Consider the following 15,440-nt stretch of genomic DNA (forward strand, 5'->3'; position numbering starts at 1 on the left):
TGTGGTTAAGAATTCACTATATTGATCGAATCTTTCCCTTTTCCTAAAAGCACCCGAAAATGTGTTGAGTGGATTTAAATTTGTAGGCTAGTGCTGTTTGAGACCTGGATGGGAGACTGTTTCATCTTTCTTAGTCCAAGTGTTTTTGTTTGTAATGATGTGGAGGTGGGAGTGGATATTAATTAGCTTTTCATAACTATTCCAAAATTACCTGAGGCAGGTTAACTTGGTGAAGAAGAAAAGTTAGTTCTGGCTCCCTTGTCTGTCAGTACAGGTCTAGTGTTTGTCTCTGAAGACAATTTTCTTGTTGACAGAGTTCTGAGGTCATGCAGAACACCATAGGGAAAAATCAGGGAGAGGACATGTCTATATGTCTGTAGTGTTTTTCTCCCTCTTTTTAATAAAGCCCACCAGGATCCAACCACACATGCAGATGGCCTTATCTATCCTAGTCATTACCATGATTGGATTGTTTCTACTGTTATACAGGAATTCAATCACCAGAAACAGAGAAGCCACTTTTTGAGAGGTCCAATCCCAAGTTGTTATTAGAAAGTTGACAATTTCAAGTGGACTCCTGTCCCAGAGACCTTCAGCTCAGAATACTGTTAGCACAAAGCTTTTAAAGGTGAAAAGCATGAGTCTTGGGTGGGGACCCAAGCTCAACAAAAGCAAACCATCTGGGGGAAAAATCCTGGGAAAGCATTCTCTGTAGCAAAACTTTCCTGGAGCTACTCATCATGATACATGTGCATTTTTAAGAATAGCCTAATTGGGGCTGGAAAGTTGGCTCAGTGGTAGAGAGCTTGCCTTGCATGCCTGAGGCCCTGGGTTCGATTCCTCAGCACCACACAAGCAAAAAGAAAAAAGCCAGAAGTGACGCTGTGGCTCAAGTGGTAGAGTGGTAGCCTTGAGCTGAAGAGCTGAGGGACAGTGCCCAGGCCCAGAGTTCAGGTCCCACAACCGGACCCCCCACCCCCCCCAAAAAAAAGAATAGCCTATCTCACTTATAGGCTTTTTGGAGCTAGGTGAAAAGCCCTCACTGCCCATGAGATGCCAGAGTGACAATAGAACAAAGCACTGTTACTTAGATCCAGTATCCTTATTTCACTATCCTTTTTAAGCCTCATATTGGCGGCATTAGATGCTTGTCCCAGAAACAGAGATCCCCAAGATCACACAAACTGTGTTTTAGGTGTCCTCCCTCTCATCTTTCTTAGGCTTTTTTCCCCCTCTTTTCTCTGTCTTTTCTTCTCTAGCCTTGAAGAAGAATTGATTTGGTTTTCCATATAGGACATAGGATCTGTTCCCGTGCTCTTTTAAAAAAATGAATTGAGATTTACAGATTTGTTTTAATTTGCAGTTCTTAATACTAATAAGCTAAACACTGATCCTATAAACCTATAGAGCTTCCTAATTAATTAACATATTGCTATAAACCTATTAGCAAGTATGGAGTCACTCTTTCCAGGAAAGTCTCCAGAGAAGGCTGGCAAGGCTAGAATCCTGAACATGAGAAGCCTACTCAGGAGGCAAGGTGGATGGAGGAGGCAATGAGGAAATAAAAATAAAAATAATAACAATGAAAGTACTGAAAAGTCTAGATCGGGAATTTGAAGCAGGAAAAGAAGGCTAAAACCATGAACTTTCCTCCCATCACTCCAGACTCCTTTTAGATGTTAAATAAAGTTATTGCCTTGGATAGGGAGACATTCAATAAAGGGCTGGCCTGTCTACTCCTTTTAGATGTTAAGATGCTGTAAGCTATTTGAATAGGGATATAATTGAGGGAGGGAGGGAAGAAAAGAGAGAAAGAGAATATATAAAAGGACATGATTGACAAATGAGGTTTTCCTATTTGTTTTTTGTGCATTTTTTTGGTGTGTTTTTTTCTGTTCTTTTCTATATACTAGGTGTTACACTCAGGGCTTGGGTGCTGACTCTTGTTCTTTTCTGTTCAAGTCTATTGCTGTGCCATTCGAACCACAGCTCCGCTCCCAGCTTTTTAGTGGCTAATTGGAGATAAAAGTATCATGGACTTTGCTGCCCTCAAATCTCAGCCGGCAGAGTAGGGAAGATTATAGGTGTGAGCATAAGCACCACCCAGCTCTCCCTATTTTTTGAGTATTAGACTGGCCCTAGACCCCGGTCACATCATGTGGTCATGGGAATTCATGATGGGCTCCCTGAACACCACAAGATAAGAACCACCATTTGAGTTTTCTTCACTGTTATCTGTGGTGTGTGAAGCAGGAAATGTTTCTCTTTCCTTTCTTCTGTCCTCCAACTTTACCCTATCTTATTGAAATAAATCCTTGCTAAACTTTTATCTTGTAAGACTCTCCTTTTCATAAGACCCCTCAAAACCATTTTCCATGTAGAGCTCGTGACTGTAAACTGCATGGAAATGAGGAGCTGTAAGAACCCCCACATGCCTTTTCTTCCCCTGCTAGCCATTAGGACATTACTCTGAGGTCTCATTTGGCCAATCCTGAACCAATTTCTTTATAAGGTAACCTCAGAGGAAAAAAAAGTCTATAAAATGCTTATTTTTAAGAGTCGACATGAAATTCATTAATGTTGGGCTGTCATTGATAGTTCTTCATGCATACTAATCAATTAATCGTATCACTGGAAAGCAATTTGTCTGTTCGTGGTATGACAATTCAGAATTAAACGGTTATGTTCAGCTAAATAATGATCAGATCCTGAGATATGCAACAGAGGCAATCCTTTCTACGATGTTTAGACTTACCACGACAGTCCTCATGATGAGAAGTTAAATGTTAATGAGATTTCAAGGCCCAGACCTGTGCATCAGGAGTGAGGCTGAAGCACTAGAGAGGGTCTGTCAGTTGCCTTCTGTTGGCCCCTCGGTGCTGGGATGGATGTGTGTAAATAATGGCATTAGAATGACTCTGGAGCTGCCTTCTCCACATAGTGAGCCAAGAAACTGCCTGGTTAATCAAGAATCAGTATGACTTCCTGGGTCAGACTGCTGAAGAATTAATATTTTCCCCAGAGACATGGACAATGCCCAGCTGGAAATGAATTGAAGCTCAAGCCTCATAAATGACACATATCTCTGAGCCTTGAATTAGTAGAAAGTACCAAGACAGGGGCTGGGAAGGTGGCTCAGTGGTAGAGCGCTTGCCTTGCATGCCTGAGGCCCTGGGTTCGATTCCTCAGCACCACATCAGCAAAAAGAAAAAAGAGCGGAAGTGGTGTTGTGGCTCAAGTGGCAGAGTGCTAGCCTTGAGCTGAGGAGGGACAGTGCCCAGGCCCAGAGTTCAGGCCCCACGACCGGACCCAAAAAGAAAAAAAGAAAACACCAAGACAATCCAGGGTCCTGCACAGGATGAAGCCCACGTGGGCATTGTAGCCACAATCATATGCATATGAACCTCAATTCCTGCCATTATTAATCTTCATGAAAACAGCAGCAATGTATGGATCACACGGTCCTCTATGGAAGGTTTATTCTCTGGGCTTGTGGTTGGTGGGGACACAGTTTTACAACAGCTTTAAAATGGAAAGAGAAATATAGTAAAATGAAGATATAATTGTGTATGGTAGGTATGTTCCTGAAAAGTTACGTATAAATCAATTAGATCTTAAAAGCACCAGGAAAAAATCACTTTTTATAGATGAATTATTATGAATAATTCTATAAGGCTAGCAATCACCTCTTGTTTATCTTTCAGGTATTCAGAATTTTTATACATCATATTCTCATAAGATTTGGTTAAAACAAGATCTGAGGTAGACATAGGTAGTAATCATTTATACGTAGGTGCTTTTATCTATACTCTGTACAACTTCTTAGAAGTAATATGTTTTAGGATGTGCTCCTATCAGAAACAATTTTCTAATTTCATAGTTCATATAAAAGCAATAAAATTTCTTAGCATTTTCTAACTGTACAATAAATCAATTAAGAAGTGCTTTTTAAAACAAATCCAGAGGTAGAATTCACTTGCAGAATAAAAGATTGGTATTTACTTACATTGAATATTATGCAAATAAACTCAAGAAAATATTACTGAGAATATGGGGCTATACTTTCCAATGATAGGGAAAAAATTTAACCTAAAAGAAAATGAATAGATGTCTTTACATGCTTATATCCTCAGTATTAGAAAAACTGTATGCATATCAATTACGATTCCAATAGAAATGCTTTTATGAAGTAAGCTGACATCCAAAGTGAAATAAAATCTGGTAATTTCTTTCTTTCAGCTGTCTTTTAAATTTAGAATTCTTTGACATTAATTTCAATCTTAATATCATTAGTTATAATATTTCTAATGAGTAATTGCCACTTGCCATTAACAAGTAATTAAAAACTTACTAAAAAGAAAAATAAATATCTTGCAAATCATTGTTCATCTTTGAAGAGTTCTTGTGTTTTGTTTTGTTTTTAATTAAATTTGTGTGCAATGATTCCCATCTTCTGGTCCCTCAACATACATATATTGGAATACACACACACACACACACACACACACACGCACACACACACACACACACATAACAACAACTTCACTCCTGTTTTCTTATTGTTATTATAAAGGTAATGGACATAAGTCAGGCAAATAGGTACATTTTTGGGGGGACATCACCCCTCCCCTTCCCTTGCTCTCTCCCATTTTACCCTCCTGTCCTTGCCTGCAAATTGTGTAGGTCATTTTCAACATAGTATCTAGAGAGTACCACTGCTGCATTCATTCACCCTTTGTCCCTCCATTTCTGTACCTCCCCTTATCTTCCCCCAAACAAATAAATAAAGAAACAAAACAAAAATGAAAACAAAAATGACAAAAAAACCCTCTTGTTCAACTTTACTACTGAAAGGAGGTTTGTAAGTAGACATTCTAGTTCTTAGGTAAGTTTCTAAGCAATTGATACTCTATTAATTGTATTAGCAATTGTATCTCTTGTGAATAAGTAGAAAAGGAGAGCTAGTCTTGACTAGGTAGAGTTTTTCTTATCCTCACAGTCTAAACACTGATCCTGGGCTGGGGTAGCCCAAGGAGGAGGGATACTAAGGGAGTTAGCTTGGTGGTGCTCTAGTTAAATCTTGAAGGTCAAAAGGATCCTCCATGTTCTCATGGCCAGTCAACCTCCAGAAGGAAGCTAGAACTAATGAAATAATTATTCTGTGTTCACTTTTACCTCTAGACTTGAAGCTGGAGGTCAAGTGATACACCACCACTTTGCCACACGTACTCAGAAAAATATTGGTAGTTAATTGATGCAGATACATTAAAGAGATGACTCCTTCCAATGAGCAGAATTCTGTTCCCTAATGCAATAGAGAAACTAATGGTTGGAGTCTTGCAGTTTCCTTAGTGCCTTGCTCATCCTGAGTGCTCTATACATGTTTTGTTTTAATGAATGCATGAATAAGGCAATCAATCATGTCTCTGGCATGCATTTTATTTTATTTTATTTATTTTTTATTGTGATTAAGTGGTTACATAATTTCCCAAATTTCACAATATTGTGGGATAGTGGAGCTTAGTTAAAGTCACAAACACATTCTAACTTTCATGGAGCAAATTGTCTATCATGGCCTATAACATTTATGAGTTCTATGAGCTTTGCGATACAGTTATTTCTTCCACAATGGGTGATATGTACATTTCTTTTGTTTTGCATAGCATCAGCTGTTCCCTCTTTCCCACTCATTCCCTCCCTCCCATCAATGCCATTGAGTTGCTTAGTTTGTTTTGATCAATGTCCAGTGCAGCTGATTGGTCCTGCTGTTGCATGTTTTATCCTGATTCCCTCTAGTTCTGTGTCCTCCTCCTGGTTTCCCTCCGGTGTGCACATATATACCATACATATGATCAGCAGCATGGGGTTATTTAGTAGTGCTTCGACCAGAGTGGAAGTCCTTTGTTTCTTAAGTCCTGTTAATTTTGTCGTATCACCTAACATTTTGGATTTAACATCCACTTATCAGGGAGAACATGTGCTGTTTGTATCTTTGTACCTGGCTTACCTCGCTCAACATGATTTCTTCTAGCTCCATCCATTTCCCTGCAAATGCCATTATTTTGTCATTTCTAATGGCTGCATAATATTCCATTGTGTATAGATACCACAATTTTTGGATCCATTTCTGTGGTGGGGCATCTGGGTTGTTCCCATATCCTGGCTATTGTGAACAGTGCTGCAATAAACATGGAGGTGCATGTGTCCTTGTATACTGGTTCCTGTTGTTCAGGATAGATTCTGGCATGCATTTTAATGTCTTGGATAAAACATATTAGAGAGAAACGTTACATTCTGTGAAATTAAGGACAATCTAACCTTCAAATTTTGAGTTCTACCTATGGGAGGGGGGTTACTACATTCAACAACAAGGTTATATTTCGCACAATTTTACTACATACATCCTAACACACACTTCAGCCATATTTTCTTTCTAGATACATCTTCTCACCATTGGCAGGCTTTAATCCTTCCATTTATCAGGAATAGGATAAAAAATTAAGATTGCTAGCTGGACACGAGTGGCTGACACCTGTAACCCTGGCTACCTGCAGGGCTGAGAACAGGAGAACTATGGTTGAAGTCATCCCAGGCAGAACAATTTGAGAGACCTTCCCCTTCTCATCCCATAACTGCACATGCCTGTTGTTCTCAGTTACATAGGAGTCTGTGATTGGGAGGATCACAGTGCCAGGTTAGCCTGGCCAGAGACATCAAGGAGACTTCATCTCTATGAGAAGGAAACTGGATTGTGTGGTGCACACCCATGACCCAGCAATGACCAGAAGCCTAGAGCAGGCATATCAAAGCTCAGACATACACCTGCCCAGGAAATGAGAACCTACTCTAAAAATAATGAGAACAAAATAGGGCTGGCAGTGCATCTCAGGGATATTGCAACAACCTAGCCAGTCTGTATAAAACGCTGAGTTTGGACATTCAGAACTGCCCAAGCAAAAATCAAACAAACAACAACACAAAGCAAAAGGAAAAACCAAACACGACCATTTTTTTTCACATTTCACATTCGGGCCCGTCTAAAAATCTCATTTTAATGGAGGGAGTCTGAGCACAGATTCATTTTCTCGTGCTAATGAACCAGAGCAGCATCACTTTGGAAAACTCCCAGATTGTTACTGAAAATGCTGTCTGTGAGTTTCTGTGCATGTTTAGCTCCAGAATCCCGAAGGTTACCCAAAATTCTCAAGTTTTTCATGTTTAGGGGATAATGACATGTGTGTGTATTCCTTCCTTCCTTCCTTCCTTCCTTCCTTCCTTCCTTCTTTCTCTTTCTTTCTTTCTTTCTTTCTTTCTTTCTTTCTTTCTTTCTTTCTTTCTTTCTTTCTTTTCTTTCTTTCTTTCTTTCTTTCTTTCTTTCTTTCTTTCTTTCTTTCTTTCTTTCTTTCTTTCTTTCTTTCTTTCTTTCTTTCTTTTTCTTTTCTTTTTCCTTTTTTGATAGCAGCACTGAGGTTTGGGATACAGGCTTCACATTTACCAGGCAGTTATTCTACAGCTTAAGCCATGCCTTTAGTATTTCTTGCCTTGTTTTTGTTTGAATAAGATCTTACTTTCTTTCCTGAGCTGGTCTAAACCTTAATTCTCCTATTTACTCCTCCCACTAAGCTAGGATGACAGGCACACACCATCACATCCAGCCCAGCTATTAGCTGAGATGAGGATCTGTGAACGTTTTACCTAGTCTGCCCTAGAACCTTAATCCTCTTACCTCCGGAGTAGCTGGGATTGCCGGTATGAGTCTCCAGTACCTGGTTTCTCAAATGTTTTCTATCCTTAGCTGAGTCTGATGAAGATCAGCATTCATATACTGAAAACTGATTCTACTTTGATTTTAAATGTATCAGAGTTTGCATTGAAACAACCCCTATGAAATTAATTATGCATTGGCAGTTTATCTAATAAAAGTTTGAAAAACAACACACAAGGAAATTGTGAACTATAAGATATGGCAAGGCTTTTGAGAAACCACAAAATGCCCCAAAATATAAATACTCCAAAAATAGAAAGTCTGGGTGCTGTGTGTATTTTCACCAAGATTGTATCTATTGGGTTAAAAAAAATCACTTGTGAAATTTGCCACATCGAAACCTCTTGGATGTAACATAACTGAATTTGCTCTTCTTCATTTCAGATGTTCTCTACTCCAATGGAGGTTTATAAACATACAACCAATTACAATTGTCATGCTTCCTAAGTGTAATTATTCCCTGTGTTGTAAATAAAGGATAAACTAGAAAGACTCCAGGTTGGCTTTCCCTATTAAAACAATAGAGGTTTCACACACAAATCACACACCCTGATTACTCCCTGTCTTTGTGTGTCTTTTTCTGAATTTGCAATTAGCCCAATGACCATCTTGATTACCAGTATATAGAATTAGGCTAACAATAAAGCAAAACCTGCCCTCTTGTGTTTGGTTTGAAAATTGCACACTGCAGTATAGCTTCCTCACAGCTAAACTATGGAGTGGGAGGGCTTTGGGTTCAGAAATGACAACTGGGAAAGCATAGTGTTTAAGTAGGAAAAAGTTTTCTTATAGGCTCTCAGAATTTAATTGTTCACTTCTTTTGAGGCATTAAATGTTTTCCATGTTGGGGGAATATTTCTGGCAGTTGAGAAATTTTTTTCTCTGGGTAAATACACAATATAAATTTGGTTAACTTATTTATATGGTCATACTCCAGTAGAGATTGGGAAACTGTCTTTTAATTAATTAAGAACTGTAATCAAGAAGAAAACTTTTGGCACAGTGTTTAGAATAAATATTGAGTTAGTGAGTTGAAATTGCAGCATCCGAAAATTCTCTTCACTGGGGAAAATCCTCTTTTTAAATCTGAGCTATAAAAACTGGTGGTAATAAACCATTTCATATATTGAAAAATACCTGTGTGTTTCAAAAGTCTTGTATTTCATATCAAATAGAGCACGTATAGCTAAACACACACATGTTGACCCATCATTAGACTTATTTACAAGCAAAAGGCCAGTCTTAAAAACAGGTGTGTAATCAAAACCACCGTCCATTTCTAACAATTTCTGTGAAGGGAAGTCCCTCTTTCTCTCACCAGTAGCAAGCACATGACATTCAGCCATTTTGTCACCTCAAAAACTTGTATTTGAAACACACACACACACACACACACACACACACACACACACACACAAACTCATATTTGAGCCACACATTTTTTTTTCTCTTTCAAGAGTTTTATCATTCTGTGTTGTATAACATTTTCTAAAGCAAGGTCATTCTCTTTCTGTGCATTCTCCTCAGGGACATCTTCTTACCCAGATGCACATGTCACTGTGTGTTTAGCATTTTTACCTGAAATATTTGAAATTCTTTGGCTCCATGCTGACTGTGGTGTTCACGGTCAGCCACATCATGGGAAAAATCTGGTGCATTTGGGTGTCACTCAGCCTGCCAGTGTCTTGACAGCATTATCAGTTCTCTCTAACAATCCAAGTCTCTTACGACTACCCAGGAACATGCAAATGTGTTCCTTTTCTGCCTGTCTGTCACAGCCCACATTTTCCAGCTTAGCTGCACAAAAGCAAACACGATAAAAATCATTTTGAAGTAGAGGCTGGGCATAATGGATGTAAATTCATTGTTTTGTGTTTTTTTTCTAAACAATAGTGGCTCTGAGCCTCCAATTACCATGAACTCACCTTGCAGCTAGATGGCTGCCTTGGGCTTGGTTTCCCCTTGGCTGGAGCCAGGATTTCATCAAGTGCTTTTTATCTCCAGGTAAGCAGCTCATCCGTCTCTGTAGCTGCCTGGAAGTAAAACCCTGGTTTGATGTCTGTGGGTGCAGGGGCTTCTGGGTAAGAAACTAACTGTACTAGTCACAGGAGAAAGGTTAGGTTCGTGTAGGTACAGCCCTGCCACCCACCAGTTGTCCCCTTCTACTGAACACTGAAAACACCATACTCCAGAGCACCAGCCAAGGGCTTTTTTCCCCCTCAACTTAAACCACTCACAAGCGATTTGACCTTAATGATCTCCCTGTATGACATCTCTGGAAGTCTAAGATAAGGGTTTGTGTGTTAGAGTCCAGACACAAGTTTCTGTGCAATTTGAACATAATTCTCTCTGCTGACATTTGGCTGCTTTAACGCTTGGTGGCCTTGTACTGCTTCAGTGGTTTGGGTTGCTCAAGGGCTGTCTATAATGGCCAAGGGATACCTGGCGGGATGGGGGGGGGGGCAGCAGAGGTGATGGGGGGAGGGCGGGCGGTGCAGAATATCAACTGGTCAGTTGAATCTCAGAATACCACCTGGTCCAGGAAATGTAAAATGTGGCAGCACAAGTTTCCTCTTTTGCTTGTTAATTCCTTTTTTCGTGTGGCAACATGGTAACATGAAATTTGATATTTGATCCATTTGCACAAGTACAATTTATCAATACATTTTCCAGCGTCCTTTTTTGCAGGATTTTTAATCACCCCAGGTACACACTTCTGTAGCACTGTATACCTCCCATTCCTCAGGTAGGTGCAGGGGACTCTGAAGCCCCATGGGAGGTTTCCCTTGTCCTGTTTATATAGGATTCTGAGTGCTTGACCTTTGCACAGTGATCCTGTCCAAATGAGGCAGGATAGATCAGGGAAAACAAGATATGGTAAACAGCTGCCAGGAATTGAAAAACTGAAGCTTAAAGCAAATGCAAGAGATATGCATCTATCTACTTCCCTTAAGACTAAAAGGCACCGAAGTCATTTTAGGGGAAAAAGAGGCGTGGTGAAGGCAACTTAGAAACAAAAGTATTTAGAAGTACTCTTTGCTTCTAAAAGAGACAACAGGAAGCCTTCCTTATCCCAAGGAAAAGCATCTGTTTTATGACAGGAGGTATTCTTACGTGCAAAGAATGCCCCAAACATCCAGGAACTCAGAAAGCATAACCCCGGGATAAAATACCTATCTTTGCATAACCTTGAAGTCAGACTCCCTGCCTTTATCATATAAATAACGCTGCTGCCAAAAGCTTGTCTGCTTCTTGCTTGCTTGACTTACACAAAGCAGCTCTGCCAAGTTTTCTTACCATTATGCCTTACCCAGAAACGCTTCTCTTACAATCGAAGTCAAAGACCTTAAGTGAAGAGTCCTTCCTTTCAAATGGAAACTTCACAAACCCTCACCTGCGTCCAGTGACAGAAAGACAGGATGAGTGCCCCGGTGTACTCAAATCCTTCCTGATAGCTGTTACCTGCCTCTTAGCGTCGTGCCCTTTGGTCTGTGAAAACACGGAGAGTGAACTTGGACTCTGGCCCATTAAGAATGGAGGACAGAGGAAATTCAGGCCCTGGATGGAGTTTTGTATGTTGCCCTTGAGCTCTCCCTCACTCTCATGGAAAATAAGAATATAAATCATGGCATCATGAATAATCCTCTTTTTGCCAGCAAGGTGTTTGATGGTAGGTAACCAATCTCTAACCAGGCTTTAGGCAGCTTCTCTCATTTCCACCCTAGGACCCCAGCATGAAGCTAAGGGGGAGACCAAGCATCAGTGGCTATATTCCATGTCCTTGGCCAGCCTTGAAACAGAAAGCCAGTCAATAGGAACAGATCTTTGTAGAGGACCTGAGTCAGTATAAAGATGTAAAGTCTGGAAACACAGCAGCCATTTTGGGAGTTTGAACTAGCTAGGGAATGACCCATCCTATTTATTTATTTTTATTTCATTTCAACCTCCCTCCTCCCTTCCCCCCTCCCCTGCTTAAAGTTTGGTCCAGTTTCAGTCAAGAATTTTAGTATGACATGAAATTTTTTAACTAACTTCCAGAAAATTTGAAAAAGAAATGGGAAGACAGAAGGAGTTGGTGTGTTTGCTTAGTTCTTTATTTCCAAATACCATAATTTCTACCTTCAATTGAAAAAAAAAGTTTTTCTTTGTGCTTTAAAGATACGAGAAGTGGAGAAACATTAATACAAAGGACTCCTCTAGAAACACACAGGAACATGCAGTGATTCCCCATGTCTCTAGGGGCAGAGACAGTATAATTAATTTTTTTTTTTTTGTTAGTCGTGGGGCTTGAACTCTGTGCCTGGGCGCTGTCCCTCAGCTCTTCAGCTCAAGGCTAGCTCTCTGCCACTTGAGCCATAGTGCCACTTCCGGCCTTTTCTGATTATGTGATGCTGAGGAATCCAACCCAGGCCCTCATGCATGCAAGGCAAGCACTCTATCACTGAGCCACCTTCCCAGCCCAAGGAAGTAAATTTTTAGCTCAGTCATTTACTTCCCAAGTCAGCTTAAGGCCTGAGTGCCTTTCCTTAGTTTCCCCTTCCCACCCTCCACAGCTCCACTTTCAGAGTTTTGCTGGCTAATTTGAAATAAGAATCTCACAAACTTTTCCTGCCTGGGATGACTGAACTAGGATCCTCAGATCTCAGCCTCCTGAGTAGTAAGGAATATAGGCATATGGACCACCAATTCCCAGCACCAGATATCATTTTTAAATTTTTATTTTTAACTGCTGTGGGATTTCATTTCCTTGCTTACAAAAGGACATTCACCATGTTCCTCTTGTTACACAGATATGTACATATACACATACTGTTTTTGAATGAATGTAACTTCTTTAGAATATCATTGCCTGTGTTGGTGTAAAATGCAGAAATTACTTTCCAGCAATTGGAAGGCTAAGTTCCAGCTCCAGGTGTGTTCTAGGGTCTCTTCCCTTGGTTTGCTGCCTTTCCCCTGTGTCTTGTCTTTGCTTAGTGAGTGTATGCATCTCTGCTGTCTCTGTGTGCACATTTCCTCTCATAAGAGCATGGTCATGTTGGATGAGAGTCTACCCCAATGGCTCATTTTCATTTAATCACTTCTGTGAAGACCTTGTCTCCAAATGTGGTTCCATTCTGGGGTATTTCCATATAATGAATTGCGGGAGACATAATTCATCCTGTAATAGCTAAGAACAGAGACGTTGCTAAATAAATGTTGGTGTTACTTAGCAAATGATATTGGAGTCCTTGGTGTGTGAAACCAAAGCCGTGGGCTAAATTTCATCCATCAAGACAGGAAATCGTGTTTGGAACTCCCAAAAGGTTTGTGGATTCTGTAAAGACATCTGAACCATGTAGGGCTCTGTTGTAGAATCATTGCTTCTTTTCCCTTGATATTCATGATGGAGGTACCTGTGTGATTTTTTGGTACTTAGATGGGCCACTAAGCCCCTAGATGGTTTTGGGTGTTGTTAAGACCTTTTACCCCCGAGCGAGGAAGAAGGAAATAAGAAAGACACCACTCCAAAGAAATCCAACCATTCCACTGAGCCCCAAAGGGCACCGTTGCCTCTCACTTGGTGGAGAGAGATCTGAAAGGCAAATGGTGTGTGAAATGTTAAATGTGAATGAACTTTAAGCAACTGACATGGTGCTTCTGCTTCATTAAAATTTCATTTTTTTCCCCTGCTAGTGCAGCATGAGAAAATGTTCCCAGTTTCTAGTTCATTCCTGGAGCTTGAATATTAAGCTCAGCTTGGATTGAGAAGACATATCTTAGATGAACAGAGCCTGTCCTTTTTTGGTTTGTCTCTCTGGGTTTTTATTTGGGGGTAGAAGGGAAATACAAATGGATGGGGAAGGAAATGACTAGTGTACCTTACTTCACTGGAAGTGAGGATTCCTTGCTGTTTAGCTATGTGATCAAATAAGCTTTGTATTTGTAATTTAAACCTTCTAGAGGTAGTTTATGTGTTGTTGCCTCTTTTGACTTGCACTTTTCGCCCATTTGACTGTGGTAGTAGAGCATATTCTTCCTGAAATTACACATTGGCATTACTTACAAATTTGTAATGCTGCCTTAACAAATTGCACATTGGATTTGCCTACTTGGTTGAACCAATGAAAATTGCGTGTTACACAGAACTGGGAGCCACTTGCCTGCGGTATTTATGCACATCTTCAGTACTTAATTTCATGTTTCTCATCTCTTGGGATGGTCAGTCTTGATTTTCAACTTGGTTAGATTGAGAGCTGCTTAGGAAATTAGTAAACTAGACTTCTAACTGTGTCTGTTGGAATGTTTCCAGAGACAATTGGCATGTGGGAGGACAAGCTGAAAGGAAAGCCCACCATGAGTGTAGACAACTCTCCCCATAGGCTGGAGATCCAAGTAGAAAAAAATAATAGAGACAGACAAGCCAATGAGGGAGAATAAGATTCTGTCTTAACCAACTTCCTGTCACTGTGACAGAATACCTGAGATACACACCTTAAAAAGAGGAAAGACATATACTAGTGGACATCCTTGTAGACAAGCAGAAACGGTCAGATAAGTTGATGGTAGGCGAAATGAACCCCAAGATAAGGATTCAAATGGTTTTGCTTTCTTGCTATTGTTTCTAACATATTTATAAGATGATTTTTTTGTTGCTTTGTATGTCTCTCCCCCACCGAATAACCCCTGTTTTCACTGTATTTGATGCTGGTATAAATTTGGGGAGGGGAAGGGAAAAAACAAATCGTTTAAATAAGGATACAGGTGGAGCCATTGCAACAATGAGATGTACAAGACATTATGTCAAAAAACAAACTTTACAACTTTGGCAAGTAGTAGTATGGGCTGGCAGGGATGGTAAGGGGAAACAAAGGAGGAGGCAACAATGCTTGATAAGAAATGTACTTATTACATTGCTCATGTAATTGTAACCCTCTGTACGGTATTTTCACAATAAAAAAAACTTATTCATATAAAAAAAGAGGAAAGACTAAGATATGGAACCAACCCAGATGCCCCTCAGTAGATGAATGGATCAAGAAAATGTGGTATATATACACAATGGAATTCTATGCCTCCATCAGAAAGAATGACATTGCCCCATTTGTTAGGAAATGGAAAAACTTGGAAAAAATTATATTAAGTGAAGTAAGCCAGGCCCAAAGAAACATAAGTCCCATGGTTTCCCTTATTTGTAATATCTAGTATATGTATGAGTCAAGCGGAAAAGGTCAGATAATGTGATGTCAGGAAAATGAACCCTTAGATATGTATTTTAATGTTTTTTTCTTTCATGCATGTGTTTCTAATGCATTTATAAGATTATCTCTTTGTTGCTTTGTATGTCCCTCCCCCACAGTATAACCCCTGCTTTCACTATATTTGATGTCAGTATAACTTGTGGAGGAGATGGGGAAAAACCAGTTGTTTAAGGATACAGGTGGACCTGTTGCAACAATGAGAAGTACAAGTTGTCATGTCCAAAACAAGCTTTACAACATAAGTGGGGGGGGGGGAAGGGGGGGAAGGAGAAAGATTGGGATTGGGGGGGAGGAGGGGAGGCTGGGAAGGGATGTGAAGGGTAAAAAAGGAGGAGGCTGCAATGCTTGGTAAGAAATGTACGCATTATCCTGCCCATGTAATTGTAACTCCTCTGTACAGTATGTTCACAAATAAAATTAAATTAAATTAAAAAAAG

This window comes from Dipodomys merriami, unplaced genomic scaffold (genome assembly GCF_024711535.1).
Source record: "Dipodomys merriami isolate MVZ:Mamm:240054 unplaced genomic scaffold, mDipMer1.0.p SCAF_6, whole genome shotgun sequence".
NCBI lineage: Eukaryota > Metazoa > Chordata > Mammalia > Rodentia > Heteromyidae > Dipodomys > Dipodomys merriami.